We start from the raw sequence: 21,891 nt of genomic DNA, 5'->3' as shown, positions 1-21,891 counted from the left end.
GGCCCGGGGTTGGGGCTCGTATGCGAGCGCCTGGTGGCCGGGCCTATTCCCACGGGGCCGAAAGAGCGACGTGGGGCCGTCCTCAAGTGGACCCACCATCCGCAGGAGGAATCGTAGGGGGCCGGTGCAGAGTAGATTGGGCAGTAGTCGAAGGCGGGAGCCTGGGCGCCCCAATCCCTGGATAACCAATCTGGTTATCGGGACATGGAATGTCACGTCACTGGGGGGAAAGGAGCCTGAGCTTGTGCAGGAGGTCGAGCGGTACCGGCTAGAAATAGTCGGGCTCACCTCCACACACAGCCTGGGCTCTGGAACCCAACTCCTTGAGAGGAGCTGGACCCTTTTCTACTCTGGAGTTGCCTGCGGTGAGAGGCGGCGGGCTGGTGTGGGCTTGCTCATAGCTCCCCAGCTTAGTCGCCATGTGTTGGAGTTTTCCCCGGTGGGCGAGAGGGTCGCTTCCCTGCGCCTTCGGGTGGGGGATAGGTCACTCACTGTCATTTCGCTTACGGGCCAAATGGCAGTTTGGAGTACCCGGCCTTCGTGGGGTCCCTGGAGGGAGTGTTGGAAAGCGCTCCAACTGGGGACCCCATCGTTCTTCTGGGAGATTTCAATGCCCACGTAGGTAACGACAGTGATACCTGGAGAGGCGTGATTGGGAGGAACGGCCTCCCTGATCTGAACCCGAATGGTGTTATGTTATTGGACTTCTGTGCTAGGCACAGTTTGGCCATAACAAACACCATGTTCGAACATAAGGGTGTCCATCGGTGCACATGGCATCAGGACACCCTAGGCCGGAGGTTGATGATAGACTTTGTAGTCATTTCACCTGACCTTCGGCCATGTGTTTTGGACACTCGGGTGAAGAGAGGGGCTGAACTGTCAACTGATCACCACCTGGTGGTGAGTAGGATCCGCTGGCAGAGAAGGAGGCTGGAACGACTTGGCAGGCCCAAACGTATTGTGAGGGCCTGTTGGGAACGCCTGGCTGAACCCTCTGTCAGACGGACCTTTAACTCACACATCCGGGAGAGCTTTGACCAGATTCCGAGGGAGGTGGGAGACATAGAGTCAGAGTGGACCATGTTCTCCGTCTCCATCGTCAACGCGGCCGTTCGGAGCTGTGGACACAGGGTCTCCGGTGCCTGTCGTGGTGGTAATCCCCGAACCCGGTGGTGGACGCTGGAGGTAAGGGACGCCATCAAGCTGAAGAAAGAGTCCTACCAGGTATGGTTGACCTGTGGGACTCCTGAGGCAGCTGATGTGTACCGGCAGGCCAAGCGTGCTGCAGCCCGTGCCGTTGCGGAGGCAAAAACTCGGGCTTGGGAGGAGTTCGGGGAGGCCATGGAGGAGGACTATCGCTCGGCCTCAAAGAGATTCTGGCAAACCGTTCGGCGCCTCAGGAGGGGAAAGCAGTTCTTTACCAACTCTGTTTTCAGTGAAGGCAGGGAGCTGTTGACCTCAACTGGGGATCTTATCGGACGCTGGAAGGAGTACTTTGAGGATCTCCTCAACCCCTCTGACATGCCTTCTGCTGAGGAAGCAGAGGCAGGGGACTCAGAGGCGGACTCGCCCATCACCCAGGCTGAGGTCACCGAGGTAGTTAGTAAGCTCCTCGGTGGCAGAGCAGCGGGGGTGGATGAGATCCGTCCTGAGTACCTCAAGTCTCTGGATGTTGTGGGGCTGTCTTGGGTGACACGTCTCTGCAACATCGCGTGGAGGAGGGGGACAGTTCCTCTGGACTGGACAACCGGGGTGGTTGTCCCTCTTTACAAAAAGGGGGACAGGAGAGTGTGTTCCAACTATAGGGGGATCACACTTCTCAGCCTCCCTGGGAAAGTCTATGCCAGGGTACTGGAGAGGAGAATTCGGTCGATAGTCGAACCTCGGATACAGGAGGAACAATGTGGTTTTCGGCCTGGTCGTGGAACGCTGGACCAGCTTTATACCCTCAGCAGGGTGCTTGAGGGTTTGTGGGAGTTTGCCCAACCAGTCTACATGTGCTTTGTGGATCTGGAGAAGGCATTCAACCGCGTCCCTCATGACATCCTGTTGGGGCTGTTCGGTCTCTGTACAACCGGAGCAGGAGCTTGGTTTGCATTGCCAGCAATAAGTCAGACCTGTTCCCGGTGCATGTTGGACTTCGGCAGGGCTGCCCTTTGTCACCGGTTCTGTTCATTATTTTTATGGACAGAATTTCTAGGCGCAGCCAGGGGCCGGAGGGGGTCTGGTTTGGGGACCACAGGATAGCATCTCTGCTTTTTGCAGATGATGTTGTCCTGTTGGCTTCATCAGGCCAGGACCTCCAGCGTGCGCTGGTGCGGTTTGCAGCTGAGTGTGAAGCGGCTGGGATGAGAATCAGTTCCTCCAAATCTGAGGCCATGGTTCTCGACCGGAAAAAGGTGGTTTGCTCTCTCCAGGTTGGAGAAGAGTTCCTGCCTCAAGTGGAGGAGTTTAAGTATCTTGGGGTCTTGTTCACGAGTGAGGGAAGGAAGGAGCGTGAGTTTGACAGACGGATCGGTGCGGCGGCTGCAGTAATGCGGTCGGTGTATCGGTCCGTCATGGTGAAGAGGGAGCTGAGCCGAAAGGCAAAGCTCTCAATTTACCGGTAAATCTACGTTCCTACCCTCACCTATGGTCATGAGCTTCGGGTCATGACCGAAAGGGTAAGGTCACGGATACAAGCGGCTGAAATGAGCTTCCTCCGCAGGGTGGCTGGGCGCTCCCTTAGAGATAAGGTGAGGAGCTTTGTCACCCGGGAGGAGCTCGGAGTAGAGTCGCTGCTCCTCCACATCGAGAGGAGCCAGTTGAGGTGGCTCGGACATCTAGTTTGGATGCCTCCTGGACGCCTCCCTGGGGAGGTGTTCCGGGCATGTCCCACCGGTAGGGGGCCCCGAGGAAGACCCAGGACTCGCTGGAGAGACTACGTCTCTCGGCTGGCCTGGGAACGTCTTGGGGTCCCACTGGAAGAGCTGGAGGAAGTGTCCGGGGAGAGGGAAGTCTGGAACTCTCTGCTTAGACTGCTGCCCCCGCGACCCGGCCCCGGATAAGCGGATGAAAATGGATGGATGGATGGGTGATTTGGTGTTTAATTTGTTCACAATCACTTTAGTCACTGCTGCAATTACTTTTTATCCTTCATTTACAGATGACAGAGGTTATGAGACAAAACGCATCATCATTCTGGTTAAATCCCTGAATCCCCTATTCGCTCTAGACGCAAATGTACAATTAAAGATCCGAAAGCATGAAAACTATCTTAAGATTATATGAAACAGAACCCAATCGGAAACCTATGGCTATCATACATTTATTGTCTTTATTACAATACAATCGAATGGCCATAGACATGTTGTTAGCAGAGAAAAGAGGCGTTTGTGTTATGTTTTGAGACGCATGTTGTACTTACATCCTGAATAACACTGATTCTAATGGTATTGTGGCGAAGGTGCTTCACAGCCTTCAGCTAACTCTGGTATAGATTCTTCCTCTTGGAATTGGCTAGACGAAATGTCGGGAAAATGGAAATCTGTTCTCATGTCCGCAGCTGTTTCCTTTATCATTGAGATGGTTGTGATTCTCTTGTTTGGTTTTTGCGTTATCCCACTGGTTAGAGGTCTCATCATGCGTGCGACCTCAGCAACACTCTCGTATCAAATGACACAATGAACTATGTTAAAAAAAAACTCTAATTCACGTAATGACTTTGACAATGGTCTTAGGCTATCTGATCACAAAATATAATCTGATACGAATATGATTATGGGCTTATTTTCTTCACATGCTCATACAGAGCTTATTCTTGTATAACTACCCACCAAAAACAGCTCCCAACCTTTTGTCCCTAAGTTACTTGCATTTTATGTGAAGGTGTATTTGGAATCTTGATGAGGTAATACCCTTATTGTTTCATTTGCAATGATCTTTTATTATTACAGAATGTGATGTTGACAATTTTTATTCTTCTTAGTGGTTGATTAATGTGTAATCAAAAGGGGGGGGGGTGTTATGGGAAAAATTGTCTCTTCCTTATTTCTATGCAGTTATTATATGATTTATGACTTATGTTCTGCAATTAATATCTCATGTTTCGTCTTACTGTATGCATTTGACATTTGACCTACATTGTTCAATGGTTGTCTCTGCCTGATGGACTCTCAACTCTAGCTCCCAAACCCAAGGCCGGGGAGTTGTGTCTCTGTCTGTTGAGACTTGGTGCTCCTTTCTCACAGATAGTTGGACGTCAGCAATGCAGGTGTGAGAATGTAAATATCTTCACACACACTGCGACAGGGAGGAGATGGTGCATGTAATTTGATTGGGTTAGAAAGACATTCCACCCTAGTCGGACAGAGAAGCTAAAAGGCAGAAGCAACTTTAGGATTGTGGGCTCTTTACATCACACCTTCGTGGTGTGTGCACTGATCTCCCCAGCTGGTTTTTGATTTGTTGATGTGCACGATCAACATCCATGCTTTTATTTGCTTTCCCCATTATTTTTATTTTCTTTATTATTTCAATAAATCGCACAAAAGGACAACTCTCTCATCTGCTTCTTTATGGAAAATTTCCACCACAGTGAGTTAGAGATCCTTGCGGATTCATAATTTTAACACAGAGTCTGTTTCAGGTTTCTATCCTAGCACCAACCACGATATTCAAACAAACTATCATACTGCTATTAAATGTACATACCTTTGCTCCTGAGTTGAGCAACAGATAGCCGTGTGCCCACAGCCTGCAGTAAAGTGTCAGTTTGACAAAGACAAATGTTTTATAATATTTCAACTTTTATTGAGTTATTGCCACAAAAACTAAATCGAAATTTTAATTTAATTAATTAATAAAAGTAATAAACACATGCAATATCTTCCGTTCCCACATTGGCAATTAATCACAGACAAATACGGCAAAATATAAGCTACAGCTGAAGACCCCTTTATGGAAAAATTGTTTTGACACAGCAGCAGCACGAGAAAGAAAAAACATGTAAAAATGAGTTTATATTATTTTATCAAGCTATGCTCCCAAACAGGCTGTAGTTGTGTTGTGAATATTCTGTTGTATTAATTCAGGCTGCTCATTGGCAAACATTAGTATTAGCGTTAGCAGCTAATCAAGTTGCATAGTATATAAATCAATAAATTAAATTAAATGTGAAATGCCAGTTATACATACTGTCACAGCCCAGCCCACTGTTTTACTCATTTCCGGTTTTATTTTGGTTCCACTTTCTGCCCGGCACTCATACCCAGCTAATCTAGTTTTACTTCCTTTCTTCGTTAACCTCACCTGTGTCTCAATAGTACTCTACTCACCTGTATTTAAGCACCACCTGTCACCATAGCACCTTGCCAGATTGTCTGCGTTGTCTTGACCAGAATTCCAGCATTCTTGTATCTTGTGATCATGTATGACCTAGCCTTGTTACCTTACCTTGTTCTAGCCCAGCCTCTGACAGTCCTGAGCCGTAAGTTTGACCATCGCCTGTTTTTTAACCTTGCTTTTGCCTACTCCCTGTCGGATCTAGTTTTGCCTGCATCGTGTATGACATCTGCCTGCCTGACCACGAACTCATTAAACTGCCGTTTTACTCAAGTCACGCTGTGCATTTGGGGCATTCCTGGAGTTCATGACACATACCTTGGGCCAGTCGAGGTGTAATCACCTCAACAGCCTCCGATTCGACTTCAGAGTCAGATTTTGGATCAAATGTATGGTTGAACTCCACTACGAGGACGAGGTAGCCAGTTTCGTCGTTCCGGTGGATTCAGTGATCGTGACGTTTGATTCCCATGGCGGATCACGGCTATGCACTTCCTTGAAGGGGTGTGGCGATCAACTTTGCTTGCGACACACTCCGAAAAAAGAGCGTTGTGGACGAGAGCTTAAAACACACATTTTCAGACGGGCCGTGTGGCCGATCTACAGCGCTTTTTGGCATGAAACGTTACAGACACCTTACTGAGACATCAAGGTCCAATTCTTTAGCTTTGTGGAGCATGAAAAAAACGTGTGCATGGACTTTTAAAAAATAAAAGCACTAATTCAATTTTTCTAACTTTATTTGTCACTTTTATACCTCTGGTTGGTTATTGGCTGCTAATAAGAATAAAAGAATCAATGTAAAACTTTAACCTTTATAGCAACGTTTCTGGATTTGACTGCGTGGGCTCGATGACCCTGCTCCTGCTTGAAAGGCTGAACATCACTGAGCTCGTTAAGCCTGGCAGACGCTGCATTGGTTCCCCCTCAGCAGCTGATAAACGGACCCTGTGTAGGCCGTGGGTTGTAGTTTGCTCCTTTCCTCACATGTTTATTTCCACCAAATATAACATGACTCTCCATGTCTCTGTCCCTCATTTTTTGACCGCAGAAGAAGTGCTAATAGCAGATCATCTTCTGACTCTCGTGATTCAATAAATCTTAAACATACAACTCGAAGATAGTTTTTTAAAATGTAATATTTTGATTCCTAAATGAAACGAATTGTCAGAAAAAGTAGCTTTACTTGTTTTTTCATTACCATATTCAAAATAAAATGAGAAAAATGGTTTGTTTTTTCAATTAAATTTTTGATTTAAAATAAAAATCAATTGAACCAAAGGTACACGGGCCTAGCGGTCTCACTGAAGGAAGCAATAAAAGACATAAACAATACAAAAACTAAAAAAACAAGTTCCACATAAAAGTCATCGCACCATGACAGCCATGTTCCTATGAAGTTGACCAGCTTCTTTTAGCCGTGACACACTCACGGATGTCGTTCTACCCGCTTTAATGTAGACACAAAACACTTTAAAGCAAAAGAGAGCTAGGTGCTGCATTTGCATGTGAATGACAAAATAATTGGAATGTAAAGTAAAATGCTTTGAAGAGTTTTCAGTCTACATGAAAGCGGCTGGTACTGTAATAGGTAATGAGACTATTTTTACAGTTTAAAAAACACCCCTTAAACAAACACACCCCTCCATATCCTTTCAAAATAAATAAACAAATTAAGTTTATTAGCTCTATTAGGAAAATCTTTGGTTCCAACTGGTTAATTATGACTAATTATTAAGACTACTTTACAGTATAGCTATTTAGCACGCATACACATCCTTTCAAAATGAAAGCTTAGTAAGCTTTTTGTCATTGTCAATGATGTCCCATTTTAATTTTTGTCAGCTTTTTATTCTTTGCGAAATCTTATTGTTTATTAACCTTTTAATCATTGTCACTGTTTTGTTTTGGTTTATCTTTAAGTTTTTTGTCATCTTTTTAATTATTGCATTTTGTCGTTTTTATTGTTTTGTTGTAGTCAGTGTTTTGACACCAGCAGCTTAATTAGCGCTTGTCATTATTGTGGCAGCAGATCAGCTCTCCCACATAATTTCTGAGAAATTACTCTTTCTAGTTATTATACTTATTCTGTCCCGTTTTTTGGTTGCTTTCTTCTTCTTTCTTTCTTCTCAACGCTTCATCGTAAAAGCATTGTCGTTCAACATTCTAAACGTGCGTCATGATTAGATACATACTTTCAGCTATAGAAACCATTCAACAATCAAAATATTTAGCTTCCTAAGGAAAGGGGTGCTTGTATTTTTCTTATTAGTATCTTTTATATTCTTCAAATTATTAGGTTTTTTTCTCACATTAAAATGAATAGAAACAACTTTTCAAATACTCTATAGCTTTGTTTTTGTTCAGCTTCAGCATACTTTAAGCTACAGACACCATTTAAACTGCAAAACAATCTTGAACTATTTATCTTATTCATTCACTATTATTATTCTTTCAGCTTTTTAACATCTTTACATTCTCCCATAGAGTCTAATGCATTTGTCTTTTGGACTTTTTCAAAGAAGTATGAAGGCGTATGACATTTTGAAATCACGACTGTGGCCACAATCTTTCACAGTTCACTCTGCCTTTCCTCTGACCACAACAATGGGACCCCCCCAACAACCCACAGCTCCTGACCAGCCACTACCCACCCCCCTCTGCCTCACACTGAACCAGGTCAGGAGGGAGTTAGGGAAAACAAAGGCCAGGAAAGCCACAGGTCCTGATAACATCAGCTCCAGGATCCTCAGACAGTGTGCAGACAACTGCTAAGGACTTTTTATGACACTCTGGTGGCCTCAGTAGTCCTGTAAAGAGTTGTGTGCTGGGCGGGGGTCAGTACAGGCATAGACAGAAAGTGTGTGGAAGTAGTTAAAGCTGACAGATAACAAGGCTGAAGAGGATTTGAAAAGTTGTTTCCATTAATTTCAATGGGAAAAAATTAGTGAAAAAAAAGCTTAATAACTTGAAAAATATGAAACCTATGAATTAGAAGGGCGGCACGGTGGTGCGGTGGGTAGCACTGTCGCCTCACAGCGAGAAGGTCCTGGGTTGGATGACTTGGTGGGGTTGCTGAGGTTCATTGTATATTCAATGCTACAGATCCAACTTGTGAAATCACTCAGAAAACACAAGCTAACTGTGATTGTTTTAGTGCCCACATGCCCATACAGCCACGGCTGTTTACTGACGTTACTACATCAAGCTAATCAACATATTATCTATGCTCTGGTAACTATATATAACAGACATTCAGGCAGCTTTAAGGCTCATGTTGTGACTATGGGAGCAGAGCTGAAGAAACACCACAAACATTTGAGCAGATGTAAAGCCACTCAATGAAGGAACGGCTTTAGTTCGGGTCTGTGTAATGAAATGTGTGTGTGTTTTCTGTCCTATAATTATCTGTGTTGTTTTCTACATCAACGCTGGGATTGGCTAGGAGCTGCTGTGTTTAAGCCTGATTGGCTGTGTGTTTACACATTTGAGGGAGGTTAATTGGCTAATTAACTGAGGGGGCAGTGACAAGGAGTTGACTGATAGGACTACTAATTACATTGTTCTGTTTTTGTTTCTGTGCCTATGTGGAGTGAGAGGCGAGCCGTCTGTAGTTGCTAAACCCTTTAGATCAGTTTTACAGATATTATGTTCAGTAGGCAAAGTCGTACTATACCCATACTATAACTACTCATGCAAGTTAAAACCCAAAAAAGCAGTTTGACATTTAGTGCAAGAGTCTTGACCTTCTCCACAGTGGACTGTGGTTGGTCTTATCCAGAGACTTCAGCAGTAACTTAACCGTAAGTCTGTAGCTCTGTGGGCTGACACAGACACTAACCTGACCACACAGCCACCACACCCTACAACAATATGGCTCCTCCACACAAGGCTTCCCTGCTGAGGTTAGAGATGAATTGAATGAGATGATGAAGAAAATTATTTCATTTACAGGACTAAAACGTTTGCATAGCTTTCCAAATAGTTACAAGATCTATGTTGTGTTAGATTTAAACAGAAAATATGGGTTTCGCTCAAAAAATGATTGTGCTGTAAATGAGTCCTAGTTAATGACTGCAGTCGTGGTTGAAAGAAGTTTAAGGAAGTATCCTAACCATCTTATTGTTTTTTCTTCCTGTTCTTAAACAGTTTTCTTTGGGGAACAGAATGTCTGCAGTGCCTGAAGTGAATGTGTGTACATAGTAATTTATACTTCCCAACCAATCTTCTGGCAACATTATAAAACTTGACTGAAACCTTATGTAGTAAAACGCATGTGTAGTAATACACATTTTTTGGTAAAATTCTGTTTCACAGAGATGTTAGTCATTAGTTTGGTGAGGGTATCATTAAAACTATTACCAACAAATGAGCGGCACTTTTCTATAGTAACTTATAGTATTGTATCATTCACCACAGTGATAGTTACACCAATAACAGAGCAACCATGGACACGGTTAATTCCACTGGGCTCAACTTTAAATTATGGGAAGTGAACAAAACTTTAGACTGTTGCATATTAACACACTTTTGTCCATATACAAAAACAGACAGTGCTAGACTGTGGTTTAGCTCAGGAGCCACATGCGGTTCTTAAATCCTTATACTGCGGCTCAGCGTGGCTTAGAAAACCGACTTTTGAATGTGCACTGGTTGCTCTTAGTTATGGCGGCTATTTGAAACAGAGAAAAACGAGTAAGCTGTCCTTGTCGATGCCTTGGCAATGTTTTGTCATGTGTGCACAATCAAAAAAGTCTTACAAGTTTTACAAGGCGGAATCTGACAGTTTGATTGTATTCTAGTTCTGGAAGTAGCTAAAAGAATGAGAACTGAATAAGTCTGCTGTTTATTGCTATGGTTTTCTGTCAAAAAATTACTTAATTTTAAACCTCTGCATCCTGTCTTTCGAGTCTTGTTTGGGTTTAAACCCAAATATTGAATGTTCTCAAATATTGTGAAATTAACTGTCACTGCAGCAAAATAACATTACACTCACAACCTTAAAGACCGCACCACTGAGAGCTCACCACTGATCTAACATCATACAAAAGATATGACATACATAGATGTTTTTCTGGACAGTAGCAGCCACATCAACCTGTCACTACAATCACCATTTTGCACCAATCAGTGTTTTTTTGTGGAAAAAAGGGGTCAAAGGTGTGTTTTGGATTGCCGACCCCTGGCCCAAACGCTACTAAAATATATACATGGGAGGCTTGTTGCTATTAATTATGAGGAGATTTACCTTAAGTTGGAGCCTTGGGGTGTCAGGCAATAAGAAATAAATAAAAGACAGAACAGGACAATGGGAAAAAATGCAGTTTCTTAAAATTACAGGTAGAAATTGAACTAGATGCTCTTTTAGGGATTTGTTTTTGTAGGGGCCTGGCTCACCATCCTCCAGCCCCTGCTTTAAGTCATTGTAGGCTTACCATAAGCATGTCACATGTATTGTGTATGTATCTCTCGCTCAGAAACATGTTATATACAGACTTTCACACTAGTTCTCCATAGGCCAAGGACGACCCTCCTCCTCCTATAGCCCAGGAACAACCCCAAGTTTAGTCCTGCTTCCTAGAACCTTCTTAAAAGAGACTGATCATACTTTTTATGTTAAAGAATATTATATGCATACACGATGCAGGCAAAAACAAGGTCCGACAGGGAGAAGGCAAAAGCAAGTTCAAAAACAGGCAATGGTCAAACTCACAGCTCACTATTATCAGAGGCTGGACAAGAGACAAAAACGACTGGAACAAAACTGGATCATACACGGGACTGAACACAAAGGTAACGCTCGAATGCTGGTCATGCAAACGCAGACACGGCAAGACATAGTGCTTAAATACTAGGTGAGTCATGATTGATGGAAAACAGCTGGTGAGATCATGTAACTGCAAAGTAAAGCTAAACTAAAAGTGACAACACAAAACCGGAAGTACAAGAAAATAAAACAGGAAGTGGGTCCAGGCTGTGACAGTCGCAAGTGAGGCTGCTCACCACACCTCTATGTGGAAGCGCATACCTTTTTTGTTGTTTTTTTAGGCGCCGCAGGGTTAGGATAAGATAGGTGCCAGTAGTGTGACATGGAGGATGCAATCCACTGCAATCCTCCACAGAAGAAAAAGACCCACTAAAGGACTCACAGGCCAGCTGGTCTGGTAGGCTATTTGATTTATATAATTTGCAAGGCGACTACTAGAATTGGAGTTGCCATCTCTTCATGCGTGGTGTGTAGATCAAGGCAGAGTTTCCTGATGGATAAAGCACTTAGTGTATGTTGGATTTGACCACCTGTGGGAAAACTCATTTACTATTTGACTAGAAATGTGTTTTTTGTGAACCACATTTATAGCTTACCATATCAGAAAGAGAAAAACATGTAATTTCAATACTATGATTTCCTAAATGAAAGTGTTTTCCTATCATAAAAACAGATGTAATAGTCAACGCCAAGTTTATTATTAACCAGAAAATGCACCAGTACTCCAGTGTGCAATGTATAAGTTACTGAGTGAGTTGAGAAGTCTGGCGGTTTGAGGACAGAAGCTTTTGCTGGGCCTTGCACATGAAATGCTTAATGGAAGTAGGGTAAACAGACCATGTCCTGGGTAGGGGGTACACTTGGTTATGTTGGAGATTTGTTTCTGCAGCAGGACAGGTATAGTTGTAGACAGATGACTGGGGAGATGTGGTGATGCTTGTTCTCATCACTATTTGGAAGGCTGAGCAGAAGCAGTCCTTTACCAGATGGAAGCTGTGGCTGTCTTCACCATCACCTCATCAAAACAAAGGTACTGCAATCAGAATTGTAGATTAGTGAAACATTCAGTATAATGTAGGTCACAACCTTCTCTAATGTAACACACAAATCATCTGCAATTTCTTATTGTAGAGATCAACCAGCTGTAGCTCTAAAGTGCAAAGGGCTAATGGCTAACGGCTAACGGTGCGCTAACGGCTAAGGCAACACACAAATGAGAGCGGCAGCACATTTAAACAGGACAAAAGCTCGATCCACCGCTCCCTGCCTGTCTCTGTTCGAAGGCTAATAGCTATTAGCTGTTCCCCACACAGGTGTGTGATTGCAGCAACCTACAGCAGCACATTTCAAGGAGACAAAGACTCGGTCGACTGGCTTTAACTGTTAGCAAAGCTAGCTATTAGCTTGTCTCACATGGGTTACTGTGTTGCGAGTCAGGTTGATCGCCCCATCTCTTTGAGAAAGCGCATAGCTGTGACCCGCTGCAGGGATCAAAAGTCACGGTGACTGAATCTATTGTAACAGCAAAAATGGGTACCTCGACCGGTAGTGGATTACAACCTTATGTTTGATCCAGAATCTGACTCTAAAGTTAAATAGTAGGCTATTGAAGTGGTTATGTCTCAATGGCAATTTCACATTTCATTCAATACAGCCTGAATTAATACAACAGAATATTCACAACATGACTATAGTTTGTTTGAGAGCTTAGCGCTAATATAATCTAATTTTTACCTGTTTTTTTCTCTTACTCGTTCTGCGGCTGTGTCAAAATAATTTCTCCATAATAGGATCTGTAGCTGCTGCTTATATTTTGCCATATTTGTCTGTAATTAAGTGCCAATGTGGGAACGGTGAATGCCTACAGAGGCATGGTGTGACAGCATCTGTTGCTTTCAAGATATTGCATGTGTTTAATACTTTTATTATTATGACATGGTATTTGATAATGTATCTATTGATACCACAAGACACCTGAACCAGTTGCCAAACCTACTGTCATGTATGGTCGATGATCCAGGACTGGAGACAGTATGTTTGAATGTGTATTCATCACAGAACACATTTAATATACAGTATATCAGACAATCTATGGACAATTACACATGTATGCAATAAACCAGTATCTCAGAATTTCATAAACAATTTTAAAACACTTTACTATTTACAGATTAATCACAACATAACCTACATAGGAACTCTGGTTTACAAACATAGCTTTGGTTCTAAAAACATATTGACCTACTGTAACATATTTTTAATTGCTTTTAGTAATGTGTATGATATCTCAAGTGCTAATATATAAATAATAGAAATGTAGTTATTTTGTTTTTTTCTACATAAATTTGACAGTAACATGTCTGTTTGTATCTCAAGTCATTGCAGTTATCTACTGTAGTCTAGAGATGTTTGGTCAGCTGGTGCTGGGGACGTCTAGGGCCAAGAGTCCGAGTTGTTATCTCATCTTACTTGATCTTGTGGATCAGGACAGTGTTTCCTGAGGAACAAGGCACCTGTGTTGGACTTAGACCACCTGTGAAATCACTAAATTACTATTTTTGTTGCAAAACCTGAATAAAAGTTGAAATATTATACAACATTTGTCTGTTTTCCCTCATAAAAAAGAGTTAAGTGAAACAGCAATAGTCGAAGCCAACTTTATTGTCAACCAATGCAGTAGCACTATAATGCTGGATAAGTTACCTTCACAGTTCAATGCGCAGGTGGAGTAGCCTGATGGAGTTATGAAAGGAAGTAGGGTAAACAGACCACGGGATAGGTACAGTAGGATTCATAGTTATGTTGAAATCATAGTTTCTGGAGTGAAACAGATACAGTCATGGGCAGCTAGCTGGGGAGATGTGAGGATCTTTGTTGTGCTCATTACGTGTTGGAAGACGTTTTGATCAGAAGCAGTGCAGCAGCTGTACAGATGGAGGATGCAGCTGTTTTAATTGACACCAGTCTAGAAAGTATAGAGAATAGAATAGCAGATTAATGAAATGTCCAGTATTTCCTATGTATCTCACAACCTTTACAAATGTAAACAATAAATACAGGTAGTTAGATCAGTTGTAATGGTGTTTGGCGCAAGCACGTTTTCAACTTAGTTTGTATAGTGCTGGTTTGTTAAATCTTGGCATTGCATTAATGACCTCCTTTCTGTCAGGCTGCTCAAATTCTGCTCAGAGGGCCAGTGGGACAGGGATGTTCACAAGGTCCTCCATATAAAGACCTGGGTCCAGCAGGACTTTATTGAAGATGGTCTCCATCAGGTTTTCCACATAGTCTGCACCATAACACGGAAATTGCAAATTGCCCATAAACAGACTAACACATCAAAATAAGTTGACCAACTGCATACGGAGTAAATATATAGAAAATAATAAAGATCAGATTATAAATACTTCTACTACAACTACTCAAATGTGAATTTCAAAATCTCTGTCAAATAAAACTGCCTATTGGCCAACAAACTATCATAGTGCTGTTAAACGTACATACCTTTGCTCCTGAGTTGAGCAACAACTCTTCTACAAGGTAGCTGTGTGTCCACAGCCTGCAGTGGCGTGTCAGTTTGAGAAGCAACGTCCTTGTTTTTCAGGAGGTGGGATGTGCCAGCCTGTATAAAAAAAATGTCACATTTACAGCTACTTTAGCTGACTAGAAAAGCAACCCTTACGGAAGATAGGAACATCATTCATGTTAAAATTTGATAGAACTTGCCATAACCCAAATTCACAGGTCTACTTGGGCTACGACATACACACGACAGGCTCGCTAGTAATTAGAAACACAGCTGACTCTCACAACTTACTGTTGCAGCCAAACCCAAGTTGTACTTAACGTCATGTGGAGGGCTAGCGCTAGCCGCTAATGCTAGTGATTACTAACCCGCAAGCGGCTAACATGGCACTAGCAGCTAAAATGTGAGCTGAGGTGAATGACCTCGGTGCCATATATCACACGACTCGAACCGGACAAAAGGCTTACAGGCTTACATAGGAGGGAAGTTAGATTATAAACAAAGAAACTTCCAGAGTACATATGCATCAATAGGTTTAAAGCATATACGTACATTTGGGGAAGCAGCAAGTGGATCAAGTCTTGTAGGAACAGAGCCCTTCTTCAACCTTTAATGCAGCATTAAATATATCCTCGTTTTTGAAGCAGTCAGAGGTGAAATGGTGTCCACACACAAACAAGCATTTCGGCAGCGGTGTCCGCACTGGTCCATTTACAAGAAAATTATTCCATAAAGTTCTCCTTTCTTGCTCTGCTGGTAAAATAAAAAGGCTGCAATGCTGGTTGGAACAACCAACAACGGAGCACTTTGAGACTGAAACGCAATGTTGCAGGTACATTTCGGTGTCCAGGTTTGTCTGGGCGGGCCCAGAGCTGGTTCTGTGAGTGGTCTAAGGACTGTAAAGGTAGACAGTCTGGGAAATTTTAAAACGATCATTCTTAGACCGTATTGGATAAAGTCGCAAAATATGAAATAAGTAGGAAGTGTACTTCTACTACACCAGGAGTGTCCTAAGATGAACCAGGGAGTCATATAAATGTACCAGAATGTCCAAAAAGTGAATTTTGCATGTGCAGGGACCTTTAAGCATGTAGCTACTACATCAAGCTAGATCCACCGCTCCCTTCCTGTAGCCGCTCAAAGACTGATAGCTATTAGTTGTTCCTCTAGGTGTGTGTAATTGCAGCAACCCACGGCCGCACATTTTAAGAGGACAAAAGCGCGATCCACCACTCCCTGCATGTAGCCGCTCAAAGGCCGATAGCCATTGGCTTTTCTCCACACAGGTGTGAGTTGTTGCAGCAGCCCACAGCAGCACATTCATTTCAAGTGGACAAAGGCTCGGTCAACTCCCTGTAGCTGTTAGTGTACCTACCTATTAGCTTGCCTCACACGTGGGTTACTACATTTTAAACAGACAAACTGACATGTTAAAACATCATAGGTATGAAGATTGTACTTACTACAGCGAGTGGATGACGGATTGTAGGGACAGATCTTTTCTTTAATCTGAGCCGTGAAGCAAATCCAGCACTGTAGCACCCTCGTTCTTGAAGCAATGCAAGGTGAAATGAAGTCCACGTACATACAAATGCTAAGGCAGGACGCGGTCATGATGCAGGACCCAGATGCACAGCCAGAGACGGAACTCAGTCAAGTAATTCGTTTAATAGACAGCTCCGTCAAAACAAGAAGCAAAAATAACATTTCACGGTCAGGCACCAGAAATATTGAACACAGACAGAGGTACCGACAAGGAGTGGGCAACACAGGTAAGTACAAAGGGCAAAAACAGGAGCTTACTTGACTGACGACAAAAACATGGCATGACGGTGTTCTCACAAAACAATCTGACAAAGGAATGAGTTGCATACTGGGGTTAAATGAATGAGAATGACTAATGATTAACACAAAACAGCTGATAATCACGTGACTAGTGACATCTTAACACAGCTGGTGAAACATATGACTGAGTGGTAAAACGGAACCTACAGTAGAACAGACAGGAAACCAAACAAGAAGTGTCAAAATAAAACCGGAAAGCAATGTAGAAAATAACAGTGACGACCACATGCTGATCCATGATACAGTGTTGCCGGCGCTGGTCAGTTTAAAATAAAAGTAACCCACAAAGTCCACACTTATTGATCCCTTGGTACATTGAATAGACTTTGGTTTTTGTTGAAACACCCAAGAACTGAACACTTTCTATCGGAGGACTTGGACACTGCCATGTTCGTCTGTTCCCAGTGAGTGAGAGGGGGAAAATGGCAGAAGTCATGTTTTGGTTGGGTATCATCCTGGGGGTGGTTCAGGATTTGCAGGGAGGAGTCCCTTCTCTTGACGAAACGAGAGGAACGGTTTCCGAACAGGAGGGTGTCTGTCTCTTTTGGATAAAGACGCAAAATGTGAAAAATGGAGTAAAAACACTTCTACTGTGCTCAGTGAGTGAGAACGTGATCCACAGAGTCATAGAATGCTTTCATGCAGGGTTCTTGTGTGAGAATGTTTTAGGCTCCCCACAGAACTTTTTTTTTGCTAAGAGGAAGATGAAAAAGGGAGAGAGAGCAAGTGGGAGACAAAAAGAGAAAGGTCAATGTCATTATAATAAAATGGTTACTGAGTCACTGTAGACAGAGGATAAGAGACCATATTTGTATTCTAAACATACATCATAGAAGAACACTTTTAAATGTGCATATCAGTTTGTTTACACAGCTGTTGAGCAGTGTGTATGTGTGTGTGTGTGTGTGTGTGTGTGTGTGTGTGTGTGTGTGTGTGTGTGTGTGTCAACCCACTCGAAGGTGGCAGCCTCAGTTTGTTGGTGGCTGATGCTTTTTCCACAGATGAACTCGAACTTGATTGGGACGGTCTGGACCTTGTATAGAAAGTACACTGGAAGCTCATGAGCTAAACGTCCTCTGTAATATGTCGAAGATCTAACTGAGTGGGATCAAGGATGGTCAGTTCTCAGCGGCACAAAACAGGATCACTGTGGTAGGAAGCCCTGCTGTAGAAGGCAGTCATAATTGGAGTCGACTGTGGATGTGGACTTTCATTCTCTACCTGGCAAGGCTTGGCTTCATCATTTAAGAGGAGAAGGAGTGTGTGACCCTTTTATTCAGTCGTATTAGTTGGGAAATAGCAAAGCATCAAACTGCCAATCAGCACAAAAGCCTTTTCACCACTTGGATTTTCAGAATCTTTTTTGCAAAGCTATGGTTTGACATTCTGCTTCTCCAGCTGTGATGGCAGTGTCAGCCCCACAAGGAGGCTGCAACGAGACGGACAGCTCAGTAAAGTGGCAACTCTGCTATGATGTCTCTGCAAAAACATGGTGGATGGTAAGTATGAATTTTTTCTTCATTTTATCTTTAGGAAGAAAAAACAAAGTTCAGGGAGGATGACTTTGAAAATAATGTAAAGTTGATCTTGGTGATCTTTCAGACTTAATGCTATGTCTAACCAAAACCTCCCCTCAGGTCCTGCATGAAGATTCAGCTTAGTTAAAACAGCACATCACTTTACTTAGTTATTAGATATTAGCATGGTCAGAATTTGTGTACATCTTTTGAGTGCATTTTTTTGACAAGAAAACTGCGATAAACCCATAATTAAGTAGAGGACACACCCTGGCTGTAGCTTTGTGGTCCAGTCCCACACTTTGCCTCTCACAGCAAATTATTCTCAGATTTGACTCAGATTCAGTTTTATTGGGTTTGTTGTTCTAGTTGAACTATGTAATATATATTTACTTGATTTATGCTTGTGTGTTTGTACAGCAGCTTAGAGGAACAGTCAATTTCTCTACAGTTTGTTTTTACCATATTTGTGTGTGTTCTAAAATGTATCATACATATGATTAATTTTGCCTCAGAAAATTAGTCAAATCACCAGCAACTCCTACCACGTGACTGACATTTGTGTTTACTAGTGTGCTTCCATGTTTAATGAGAGTTCACATGTACTGTAGGTCTGCTGATAGCACTAACTGACAATCACATTGTGTTGGCGTCGGGTGAATTCATACCACAAAGGAGTGAGGGAAGGTCTTACAAGCTGCCAAATGAAGGAAGATCACAATATTGAATAATGAGTGGAAACTACTGGATGCTGTTAATACAGTACACAGTCGTGTTCACATAAACAGTAAACTGCAGCAGTTTTAACCGCACTAAATGTGAATTACGAAGTTTTTAAAATAGCATTCATGAGTTAAAATCTTAGTTTGGGAAATAATGCCCTGAAGTGCATACTTTAATTTTTGTTTGAGAAGACGATTGGAAAAAAATTAAATAAATATATATTGATATCAATTTTTATATATTTTCATGTAATTAGTATATATATAATTGTAATATATATAAAAACATCGGTAGATTAACCAACAACAGAATAATGGTTAACTAAGGTCAGAGAAAGGGCTGCATTTAGAAGAGGGGACAAAGGCAAAGACAGGGAGGTGAGCGGAGCTAAATCAGTTCCATCAACTCCACGGACCACCCCCTTTGGTCCTTTTTAACCCTAGCACCTCTCAGCATCAAGGAGGAGGATGTGGAACACATGACCAGATACTTGTAACGTCCTATGCATAACATAGGAAAACTGGTGATAGAAGGCCACAGAACACATTTGTGTTTTGTAAGATGGAGCCTCAAGTGATAATGATGCTGCGTCTTGACTGTTCCACTACTTTTCCTCCTTTTTTAGATGAGAGAATCTGCAGCTTGAACTACATCAATTTGTGCTTAGCAACTGACTGGCTGCTCTTAATCCTCTTAGCTGCTACTTTTTTGTGGGGAGGGTTTTGCTAGCCAAAAGAAATTGATGTTGCATGCATGTTGCCGAGCTCCTGTGCGCAAAAACTAACCTAACCTGGGTCTAATGCTCCATTAGGCCACCGAACCACTACAAACTCAACTCCAATAATTAACTCATTCAAAACATCAACATGGACATTTTAGAGCCAATCCAAACTCCACCAATTAATACGTAAGTTTATTACTACACAGATCTAGATTAAAAGATCTAGATTAAAAGAATACCAGACTCTAATTATTTCAGGTCAACACTGAGACTTTCATGCACATAAAAGTTAGCTATGAAGCTCATGAATGGTTCTGAGTACTGAGGTTTTCACCAGCCTCAATCAGTGCCACTATAAAGGAACCTTCACAGCCTTCGCAGTGTCCTTCTCCTGTCCTACAAGCTGTTGCCAGTGCCCCATTGTCCAGTCCAGTCCAACTTGAGACTGTTCAGAATCCTTCTGCATAATTTCTTTGGCTGTTCAGTTACACCTTTGCGAACCAATCGCATATTCCATGTTTTTTGGGTCAAATTTACATTTGTGCCCTTCTCCAGACCTCCTGACTTATTGAGGCACTTTGATGTGGAGGTTACTATAACACAAGTCTAGCCACCGGGGTGATAGACAGGGAGGGACAAAGGGCAGAGATGTTTTTACTTGTGGGTTTCTTCACTTTAGAGCCATCGCTCATCTAAGTCTTCCATCATGGCCATCCTGAGCAGACCAGGGAACCATGGGCCGTGGTTTGTAGGGTGCATGACATTGTAAGATAAAATTTTAACTTAAAAACTGTCTGCGTCTGGATTTCTTTCCAATAAACAGTTTTCATATTTTTACACATTTTTAGAACTGCATCTTTTTCTGTCTAAACTGCATTTATAACATAAAACAGTGGACACTGTATTTTAAATGTATTTCTCAAACAACTTAACCAAAGAGAGAATGTTACATGCAGCCTTTTCTCCATAACATTCTGAGTTGTAGTTTTACTAGGCACTTTAATGCTACATCATTAACCAGTTAGTCTTGGCATAAAATGGTTGAACTTGCTCCAAGACAATTTTGTCTGCATCAAATCGTAATAGACTTAAATTACTTAGACAAGCTGGGCTTCTTGCTATATAAAGCGTAGAACAGCTAGAAGCATGCACTGCACTGCCTTTGATACTGTTTTGGGTTTGTTTACCTGCTGATCAGACCCGAGGGCAGCATTTTGTGAAGGCTGGACCCTGTTGACAGAGGAATTTGTTGACTGAACAACTGGTTTGGTCAAAGCATAACACGGAAAGCAACACTGACTCTGGTAGCTCAGGCTGTCCAGGTCATTTCTGAAAAGGTTTATGTTCTGAATAGAAACATTTAATGAACCAAAGAGATCAATTCAGTTAGCTTCACCTGTGGCCACTCCTAGTATAGTAGTAAGAAATCATCTGCCTACAAACTAAGAAAATGTAACTTTGTTGTAGATGTAGTTTCTCAGTAAATGTCATGAGATGCTATTAATTTTATGATGGGTGCACCAAGATTAAAGTGGCTGAGCTCTAGAAGTCTTAAAGTACATAATTCTAGCATCAGCATATGTCTTCTGAATGCTTAGGACACAGCTCTGCTTCAGTCCTCTTCTCCCTTTGACCACTTCTTTTTATCCTGGGTTCCTGTGATTGGACAGCTGTTTGTGTAGCACCTAACTCTGTTCAGGCTTATGCTTAACATAGTACCGTAATGTTTACATGACCTACGTTAGTAACATGCAGCAGTGCAGAACCAGGCTAAAAAATTGTAACTGATGATGCTGTGTGAATCTGAAGCAGCAATGTGTGATTGTGTGAATAAGCTGCCGCTGGAGGCTGGAAGGAGGCTGATTCAGCAAATACTACTACTTGTGAGACACACACACAATGCAGTAAATATATCTGTATAGCTCTTCTATCTGTCTGTCTGCCGGTCGGTGGAGAACGCACCTCTTCCTGCACCATCTTCCAGCATGACTGGTTTGGTCATGGTTAATGCTGGCGCAGTGTGCCCTGCTTCCTTCTGATGCATAACAATGCTGGTCCTCATGTAGCTATGAACTGACCGGCCCGGTCCCCAGATCTAAATCCAGTCTTCTTATGTTCTTCTGTTTTCAACACATTCAACTGGAATTATTTTATTGCTACCATACATGTAAACAGAAATAAAAAAAATAGGAAAGGAAAAACATTACCACTACTTAGGACTGAATAGTAGGGTGATTTCATCATTTTCCAACTACAATTGTCACAGCCGCTAGTAGCAAACTAGTTACCCCCCCCCCCCCCCCCCCCCCCCCCCCCACACACACACACACACACACACACTATTTGGAATTTGGAGTTGAAGTTAAGTTTAAACATTTTGACACCTTAAAACAAAGCCATATTCCACATATTAGAGCAATTATATCAAATATCAGACCAAAAAAATTAGGTAGGAGTCATGAAAAGG

At 42.4% G+C, this 21,891-nt stretch overlaps 1 long non-coding RNA gene across 3 annotated transcripts; it reads right to left on the bottom strand.

Annotated features, from left to right (window-relative positions):
- Positions 1-4,667: 4,667 nt before the first annotated feature.
- LOC114854177 (uncharacterized) lies at positions 4,668-21,699 on the bottom strand. Of its 3 annotated transcripts, XR_008694315.1 has the most exons (6): positions 17,417-21,699; positions 16,082-17,156; positions 14,597-14,714; positions 14,248-14,381; positions 13,796-14,057; positions 4,668-12,125 (listed from the first exon to the last, which is right to left on the bottom strand). It is a non-coding gene; the product is annotated as an uncharacterized LOC114854177 (long non-coding RNA). The 3 variants fall into 3 exon arrangements; XR_008694314.1 differs by lacking the exons at positions 16,082-17,156; positions 17,417-21,699 and adding an exon at positions 15,171-16,057; XR_008694316.1 differs by lacking the exons at positions 4,668-12,125; positions 16,082-17,156; positions 17,417-21,699 and adding exons at positions 12,144-13,625; positions 15,171-16,056.
- Between the last annotated feature and the right edge of the window lie 192 nt (positions 21,700-21,891).

The sequence above is a fragment of the Betta splendens genome, chromosome 4 (assembly GCF_900634795.4).
Source record: "Betta splendens chromosome 4, fBetSpl5.4, whole genome shotgun sequence".
NCBI classification, from domain to species: Eukaryota; Metazoa; Chordata; class Actinopteri; order Anabantiformes; family Osphronemidae; genus Betta; species Betta splendens.
Note: the sequence above shows the minus strand (reverse complement) of the source record. Positions and strands in the feature narration are given on the sequence as shown.